Genomic DNA, 9805 nt, shown 5'->3' with positions numbered 1-9805 from the left:
TCCCAGTTTGGCCTCATACTTGTGTACTGGAAAATCATTAAAGGGAGAAGTTAGAAAGTAATGAGACACCAAATGTCCTCAGTTTGGCCTCATACTTGTGTACTGGAAAATCATTAAAGGGAGAAGTTAGAAAGTAATGAGACACCAAATGTCCTCAGTTTGGTCTCATACTTGTGTACTGGAAAATCATTAAAGGGAGAAGTTAGAAAGTAATGAGACACCAAATGTCCTCAGTTTGGTCTCATACTTGTGTACTGGAAAATCATTAAAGGGAGAAGTTAGAAAGTAATGAGACACCAAATGTCCTCAGTTTGGCCTCATACTTGTGTACTGGAAAATCATTAAAGGGAGAAGTTAGAAAGTAATGAGACACCAAATGTCCTCAGTTTGTTCTTATACTTCTGTACTGGAAAATCATTAAAGGGAGAAGTTAGAAAGTAATGAGACACCAAATGTCCTCAGATTGGCCTCATACTTGTATACTGGAAAATCTTTAAAGAAAGAAGTTAGAAAGTAATGAGACACCAAATGTCCTCAGTTTGGTCTCATACTTGTGTACTGGAAAATCATTAAAGGGAGAAGTTAGAAAGTAATGAGACACCAAATGTCTTCAGTTTGGTCTCATACTTGTGTACTGGAAAATCATTAAAGGGAGAAGTTAGAAAGTAATGAGACACCAAATGTCCTCAGTTTGGCCTCATACTTGTGTACTGGAAAATCATTAAAGAAAGAAGTCAGAAAGTAATGAGACACCAAATGTCCTCAGTTTGGCCTCATACTTGTGTACTGGAAAATCATTAAAGGGAGAAGTTAGAAAGTAATGAGACACCAAATGTCCTCAGTTTGGTCTCATACTTGTGTACTGGAAAATCATTAAAGGGAGAAGTTAGAAAGTAATGAGACACCAAATGTCCTCAGTTTGGCCTCATACTTGTGTACTAGAAAATCATTAAAGGGAGAAGTTAGAAAGTAATGAGACACCAAATGTCCTCAGTTTGGCCTCATACTTGTGTACTGGAAAATCATTAAAGGGAGAAGTTAGAAAGTAATGAGACACCAAATGTCCTCAGTTTGGCCTCATACTTGTGTACTGGAAAATCATTAAAGGGAGAAGTTAGAAAGTAATGAGACACCAAATGTCCTCAGTTTGGTCTCATACTTGTGTACTGGAAAATCATTAAAGGGAGAAGTTAGAAAGTAATGAGACACCAAATGTCCTCAGTTTGGTCTCATACTTGTGTACTGGAAAATCATTAAAGGGAGAAGTTAGAAAGTAATGAGACACCAAATGTCCTCAGTTTGGCCTCATACTTGTGTACTGGAAAATCATTAAAGAAAGAAGTCAGAAAGTAATGAGACACCAAATGTCCTCAGTTTGGCCTCATACTTGTGTACTGGAAAATCATTAAAGAAAGAAGTCAGAAAGTAATGAGACACCAAATGTCCTCAGTTTGGCCTCATACTTGTGTACTGGAAAATCATTAAAGGGAGAAGTTAGAAAGTAATGAGACACCAAATGTCCTCAGTTTGGTCTCATACTTGTGTACTGGAAAATCATTAAAGGGAGAAGTTAGAAAGTAATGAGACACCAAATGTCCTCAGTTTGGTCTCATACTTGTGTACTGGAAAATCATTAAAGGGAGAAGTTAGAAAGTAATGAGACACCAAATGTCCTCAGTTTGGACTCATACTTGTGTACTGGAAAATCATTAAAGGGAGAAGTTAGAAAGTAATGAGACACCAAATGTCCTAAGTTTGGCCTCATACTTGTGTACTGGAAAATCATTAAAGGGAGAGGTTAGAAAGTAATAAGACACCAAATGTCCTCAGTTTGGTCTCATACTTGTGTACTGGAAAATCATTAAAGGGAGAAGTTAGAAAGTAATGAGATACCAAATGTCCTCAGTTTGGTCTCATACTTGTGTACTGGAAAATCATTAAAGGGAGAAGTTAGAAAGTAATGAGACACCAAATGTCCTCATTTTGGTCTCATACTTGTGTACTGGAAAATCATTAAAGGGAGAAGTTAGAAAGTAATGAGACACCAAATGTCCTCAGTTTGGCCTCATACTTGTGTACTGGAAAATCATTAAAGGAGAAGTTAGAAAGTAATGAGACACCAAATGTCCTCAGTTTGGCCTCATACTTGTGTACTGGAAAATCATTAAAGGGAGAAGTTAGAAAGTAATGAGACACCAAATGTCCTCAGTTTGGCCTCATACTTGTGTACTGGAAAATCATTAAAGGGAGAAGTTAGAAAGTAATGAGACACCAAATGTCCTCAGTTTGGCCTCATACTTGTGTACTGGAAAATCTTTAAAGAAAGAAGTTAGAAAGTAATGAGACACCAAATGTCCTCAGTTTGGTCTCATACTTGTGTACTGGAAAATCATTAAAGGGAGAAGTTTGAAAGTAATGAGACACCAAATGTCCTCAGTTTGGTCTCATACTTGTGTACTGGAAAATCATTAAAGGGAGAAGTTAGAAAGTAATGAGACACCAAATGTCTTCAGTTTGGTCTCATACTTGTGTACTGGAAAATCATTAAAGGGAGAAGTTAGAAAGTAATGAGACACCAAATGTCATTTGTTTGGTCTCATACTTGTGTACTGGAAAATCATTAAAGGAGAAAGTAATGAGACACCAAATGTCCTCAGTTTGGTCTCATACTTGTGTACTGGAAAATCATTAAATGGAGAAGTTAGAAAGTAAGGAGACACCAAATGTCCTCAGTTTGGTCTCATACTTGTGTACTGGAAAATCATTAAAGGGAGAAGTTAGAAAGTAATGAGACACCAAATGTCCTCAGTTTGGCCTCATACTTGTGTACTGGAAAATCATTAAAGGGAGAAGTTAGAAAGTAATGAGACACCAAATGTCCTCAGTTTGTCCTCATACTTGTGTACTGGAAAATCATTAAAGGGAGAAGTTAGAAAGTAATGAGACACCAAATGTCCTCAGTTTGGCCTCATACTTGTGTACTGGAAAATCATTAAAGGGAGAAGTTAGAAAGTAACGAGACACCAAATGTCCTCAGTTTGGTCTCATACTTGTGTACTGGAAAATGATTAAAGGAGAAGTTAGAAAGTAATGAGACACCAAATGTCCTCAGTTTGGCCTCATACTTGTGTACTGGAGAATCATTAATGGGAGAAGTTAGAAAGTAATGAGACACCAAATGTCCTCAGTTTGGCCTCATACTTGTGTACTGGAGAATCATTAAAGGGAGAAGTTAGAAAGTAATGAGACACCAAATGTCCTCAGTTTGGCCTCATACTTGTGTACTAGAAAATCATTAAAGGGAGAAGTTAGAAAGTAATGAGACACCAAATTTCCTCAGTTTGGTCTCATACTTGTGTACTGGAGAATCATTAAAGGGAGAAGTTAGAAAGTAATGCGACACCAAATGTCCTCAGTTTGGCCTCATACTTGTGTACTGGAAAATCATTAAAGGGAGAAGTTAGAAAGTAATGAGACACCAAATGTCCTCAGTTTGTTCTCATACCTGTGTACTGGAAAATCATTAAAGGGAGAAGTTAGAAAGTAATGAGTTACCAAATGTCCTCAGTTTGGCCTCATACTTGTGTACTGGAAAATCATTAAAGGGAGAAGTTAGAAAGTAATGAGACACATTTCAGTTTCAGACATCATAACCCTCAGAAGATTCTTAAAAATACTGATGCAAAAACTATTTTGATTTTATCACCTGTCTAACTTTGTAAGACCAAGAAGACATCACAAGCACAGATATACTAAGCACCAAGTCAGCTATGCACCCTGAGCATCAGACATAAAGTATATGTATCCCTGAATCCAAAAGATTGAAAACAAGGATATGGCACAGTTAACATCACTTGCACAGGGTGTTTTGTGTGTGTGTGTGTGTGTGTGTGTGTGTGTGTGTGTGTGTGTGTGTGTGTGTGTGTGTGTGTGTGTGTGTGTGTGTGTGTGTGTGTGTGTGTGTGTGTGCGTGCCCTCAGGGAGGTGACATTGATATGTGTCTGTAAGAACACAGTCAAGCTCTGTGCTAGCTCTGTGTCTTGGTATGTCAGACAGCTGTGAGCTGTACATAGTAGACGTGGCAGTTCATTGTTGTCGTACCTGACCATGAAACTGACTCTACCAGGGGTTGCACTGGCACATCCATGCCCACTTTAAAATGTAGTACTGGTACCTGAACATGACTGATGTCTGCTGGATAAGCTCTTCTCACGAGGATGACCAGGACCATGACTCCATGGCCTGCCACATCTGGGTGTGGACACTTCAACCAATGACTGAGCAGCGGAAGTAGTGCCACTATGGGAGCATGAATGGGCACGACCACGTCAGCTAACATTAGATGATGTGGCTGACCTATGCCCATATGGATGCCGTTCCCCCCGGCAGATTTTCCATCACAGACACCGCCCATTCCAATGTGTCATTCATCCAATCCATTGAATCAGCAACACTGTGGAGGCAGTCATGCATGTCACCCTGTGCCACATCTGCAACTCTAAGCATTTCTCTGGACAACCTATTGGAAAATGCCTGCGCCTCCATGACAGCCCTAAACATACGTTGAGTGGGGTTCACTTTGGAATCTCAAAATACTGAAATATCGAATTTCAGTATCTCAAGACCAAAGTTTTGAATCTGCAGTTGCATGAATCTTCAGAATGTCAAATACGGAAATCTCGAATCTGCAGTGGTGATGACGCATTTGGTAAGTGTAATGTTTTTGAAGGGTTTTGGGGAGGGTTTGTGTGTGTGTGAGTGTGTTGGGAGTTTTAGGTGTGGGTTAGGGTAGGCAGTTAAGTGTGTGAGTGTGTAAGTGTTGAGAGTGGTTGTGTTTGTATGTATGTGATGTGTGTTTGTGTAAGGGGGGTTTAGAATATGTGGTAGTGGGTTTGCTGTCTTCTGGTTTTTAGTGCAACCTCGGAGTTAGTATATATAAGTAGGGGGGGTGCAGGGGAGCTTATAGCAAGTGTGTGTGTGTGTGTGTGTGTGTGTGTGTGTGTGTGTGTGTGTGTTGGTTTGGTTTGTTGTAGTGTCGGGAGGTAGGTGTGTTTGTGTGGTGTATTGTTTTTGTAATGTTCGTGGTTTTAAATTTCGTGGTTTTGAGGTTTCGGGTTTGTGAATTTTCGGCTTTATAGTCTCGAGATACTGAAATTTGATATTTCAGTATTTCAGGATTATAAAGTGAATCCGTTGAGTGGCACGGGAAGACACACTTGGATCAAATGGAGGATGGACAGCAGGCCTCCTCTGAGCAACTCCTAACAGCCCTCCTGCATGGCACCTCGCCTACAGTTTAGCTATGTCCAGAGTGAACAGGCACCAAAGCCGCAGTAATCACACTACCCTGATCAAGTGTCTCACCCTCCCCCCACCTCTCCAGTATCTGAGGGTTCACTAGAATGGGTGGCTTAGACCTACTGGATGTCTCTGATGGAATTACAGGGGATGCCTGAATGTCAACCTCAGTGTCAGATTAAATCTCTGCACCCCCTGACTGTGCCTGTATTTGGCCACCATCATCATCAGGGCATGCTGATACTCTGACATCAGGTGGTAAGAGTCCTACACTTCCACTGTCAGGATCACCTGTGATAATAAGCAACAAACACAGGAAATAAATTAATATCTACACTACTATAGTCCAATATATGCTAACAAACTAACAGTGGTGCCACTATTGCAGACAGTACAGCAATACACACAACAGTCCTGACACTCACATCACAAAATAAATATTACTTTGAACTGCTCATCAGTACTGACATAAACATGTTTGTCTCACCATGGGCAGATGATTGTATGCTCCCTAGGAAGGATGGTCCAGAAAGAAGTTAAGCAAAAGGTAAGGACACCATCATCACAATTAACAGTAACACCAGGGGTTAAAACTTTTGCCCTTTATGTGTTCATTAATGATACATTTAACAAGAACTTGGATAACACATCCACCCTAAGCCCAAGTATAATCAAGCAGAATGTGCTGTTAACTGTATTAAACTGCAACTACCCCCCCACAAAAAAAGACATTAATGTTAAACATAACTTAAGTAGTGCTGTCAGTATTTCACTATACAAGAAGTATTTAGCAGTTGAGATAGGTAAGCCTACCTGGAAGCTCCTGTTGGAACATACTTGTCATCTTTGAAACAGCAGGACCAACACCACTGATGTGCTGTTGTGCACCTTCCCCTGAGCTGTCTGGAACCTGACAGTGGACAGGAACTCTTCATTTGGTGTCAGTGGTGGCCCTGTAGCAGCCCCCCAGTAGCCATCCATTTACAGGCCACTGCAGCTGTTTTCCTCCGGGCCAATGAAATCATGTCAGTGGCTCTGTGGCACAACTAATCATATGTCCTGCTGTGACCACCTACTGCATTCACATCAGGCAATATCTGCTGCCAAATTTGCATTCTGCCAGATATCCCCACTGTCTAAATGCTGCCACAATTACTTCATTCTCAGGATCACTGAAGGGGGGGGGGTTGCTGGATTTGGGATGTCTTGGTGCCTTAGACCTAGGTGAAATAAAACACAAAAGAAGGATAATACACATAAGTGTCATGTAAATAAAAAGTCCTGCTTAGATATAACACATAAAAGGTATTTCAGTATTACCCACTGGAGAAACAACAACAAAAAAACTGTCATTGCATTTATACATATATATATATATATATATATATATATATATATATATATATATATATCTATATGTATAAAAGATTTTTCTTAGTAAAATGTGAGCATATCCAGTATATAACTGAAAAATGCAAGCATACCATATCAATATCAGTAGCCTACTGTGCAGATAAGTCCCAAGTAATATCTTCTTGTGTGTAATATCTTCTTGTGTGTTTAAACTGTGAGCTTTGGCCGGTTAAGACCTGTATGATATCAACTTGAACGCATAAGTGAAGCTAAGTAATTTTATCTGCACTTTTTAAAGTAATTTGTTTGTGTTGCATTGAACAATATCTAGCTGGAAGTTGACTGTTTTTTCAGTAGTACATGTGGTATTTTCAGTTAAGGCTTGTTAAAAACCTGCATAGCCAGTGATAGGTGGGGGTAGTTTCCTTCATTGTTATTCAGTTTCTGTCTTATACAAGTGGTACAGTGAATTATCTTCTGTTTAAACTGTGAGCTTTGGCCGGTTAAGACCTGCATGATATCAACTTGAACGCATAAGTGAAGCTAAGTAATTTTATCTGCACTTTTTAAAGTAATTTGTTTGTGTTGCATTGAGCAATATCTAGCTGGAAGTTGACTGTTTTTTCAGTAGTACATGTGGTATTTTCAGTTAAGGCTTGTTAAAGCCTGCATAGCCAGTGATAGGTGGGGGTAGTTTCCTTCATTGTTATTCAGTTTCTGTCTTATACAAGTGGTACAGTGAATTATCTTCTGTTTAAACTGTAAGCTTTGGCCGGTTAAGACCTGCATGATATCAACTTGAACGCATAAATGAAGCTAAGTAACTTTTATCTGCACTTTTTAAAGTAATTTGTTTGTGTTGCATTGAGCAATATCTAGCTGAAAGTTGACTGTTTTTTCAGTAGGCCCCCACCCACCTTCCCTGTTTTTGTCTTGGTGTTAATCTTGGTGGCTTTGAAACTGCCCACCCCTCTTGTAAATTTGCACTTGGATACTCCTCCTGGGCCCATCTCATTTGCTCACTCAAAAAAAAAAATGTATCTGCTTTTACTGTATTTGTGTTTCTTCCTACTTTATTTTGCCTTTGTGTCATCTTAAAAATACTCAATTGTATTTATTACTGCTTGGTGTAACTCAGTCTAAGCCTTTTAGTTTAAGCACTTGGGCTTCAGACCAGTTGTTTTACATTAAGAAGGTTTGTGCTCTGCACTGTAGTGGCAGGATAGGTATCTTACATCCTTCTAAGTGGGAACTGCTGATTGAGGGCTCAGTTTGTTATTCTAAAAGTGTATTAATTCTGGTTTAAGCACTTGGGCTTCAGGATAGTTATTTTACATTAAGAGGGCTCGTGGTCTGCACTCTTGTTGGAGGAGAGGCTGGGCTCTGCCCTTCTGAGCTGGGAATTTCTGGTTAAAGGCTTATAGTGCCTGCATATTTGTACTGCTTCTTACTAAATTGGTACACCTTGTTTGCTGTAGCATAGACTAGATCCAGGCCTGCTGAATCTAGTTTTGTTTGCATAACCTGAGCACTAATCCAGGCATTCTTTAAAGTATTCAATTGTATTTATTACTGCTTGGTAGTAACTTGATTAAAGTGTAGCTATCATTCTAAGTCTTTTGGATTAAGCACTTGGGCTCAGACCAGTTGTTTTACATTAGGAAGGTTTGTGGCCTGCACTGTGGTGGCAGGACAGGTAGCTTACATCCTTCTAAGTTGGGAACTGCTAATTGAGGGCTCAGTGTCTGTTATTCTAAAAGTGTATTAGTTCTGGTTTAAGCACTTGGGCTTCAGGCCAGTTATTTTACATTAAGAAGATTTGTGGTCTGCACTCTTGTGGGAGGAGAGGCTGGACTCTGCCCTTCTGAGCTGGGAATTTCTGGTTAAAGGCTTATAGTGCCTGCATATTTGAACTGTTTCTTACTAAATTGGTACACCTTGTTTGCTGTAGCATAGACTAGATCCAGGCCTGCTGCATCTAGCTTTGTTTGTATGCTTGTTTGCTTGTTATTTCCCTGAAACGCTAATTCCACCTAAATGCGGCTTTTCAGCGCTTCTGTGGATCCCTAGTGACATCTGCATTGCTTACTGTACTTATTTCCTTGTTTCACTTGAAAGAAAGTTACTGTTTGTCATTTTTGCATTTAAGTTACCTGTAACACATTGCATTTAAGTTACCTGGCACTTGCTCACTAAAGCAATTATATAAGTCAGCACTAAAAAATTAAAAGCACTACACCCTCACAAACTCCCCTTCAGTACCTTGTTCCCCATTGGCCATTTTTTTTTCAATTATAAAGGAATTCCCAATACTCTTCTAGCATGTCCAAAGGTCAGTTGTCAATCTCCTCTCCGGTCCAGCTGGTGAATCTGGGAATCTTGAGTCAATGTTACAACTGCCTCATGTACACAGACAACCCTCTCCTCCTCCCTACAAATTCCAACACATGTGAGAGATGCAACCATATAGCTAAACTGGAGGCTCAGCTCTCTCAACTCAGTACTGGAGAAACCTGTCAGGAGGAGAAGGAAACCACACTCACTACAATTCCAGTCTCACATAGACCTACCACGACAGCAAACCAAACACATAAACACACAAAAACATACTCGGAGGCTCTAAATAAAAATCTGCCTAAGCAGCAGAGACCTGCAAAGCAGACACCCAAGCAACCGCTACCCCAAAACAAAACACATGCAACACATAGCTCACAAAGCCAGTGTGCCAAACAGTCACAGCCCTTAAGGCTAAACAACACACCTGATATACTTGTAATAGGTGACTATTGTCAGGCACACTGACGTCCCGCTCATCAGGCTGAAAAAGGAGAAGGTCACGGTGAGCTGCCTGTCGAGCGCTAGGATCCGCCACATAACACAAGCACTCAGGTCACTCCAAGGCAAGTACAAATATGACTCAGTCATTGTCCATGCTGGTGTAAATGACCTGAGACGTACCTCCATGGACTACATGAAAAGAGACATAGAGGAGCTCTTTGAGCATGTAGCCCAGGCCGGTATGACCCTGACCTTGAGTAGCATCTTACCCTCACCAAGAATGATGCCACAATATGAAGACAAGATGATCAATTTCAACAACTGGCTTAAGTATTGCTGTCATTCAAAGGGGATCCAACGCCTGTCAGCCTGGGAT

The sequence above is a fragment of the Protopterus annectens genome, chromosome 9.part0, assembly GCF_019279795.1.
Source record: "Protopterus annectens isolate FY-2018-M chromosome 9.part0, PAN1.0, whole genome shotgun sequence".
NCBI lineage: Eukaryota > Metazoa > Chordata > Ceratodontiformes > Protopteridae > Protopterus > Protopterus annectens.
The sequence above is the reverse complement of the archived record's forward strand: the minus strand, read 5'-3'. Positions refer to the sequence as shown.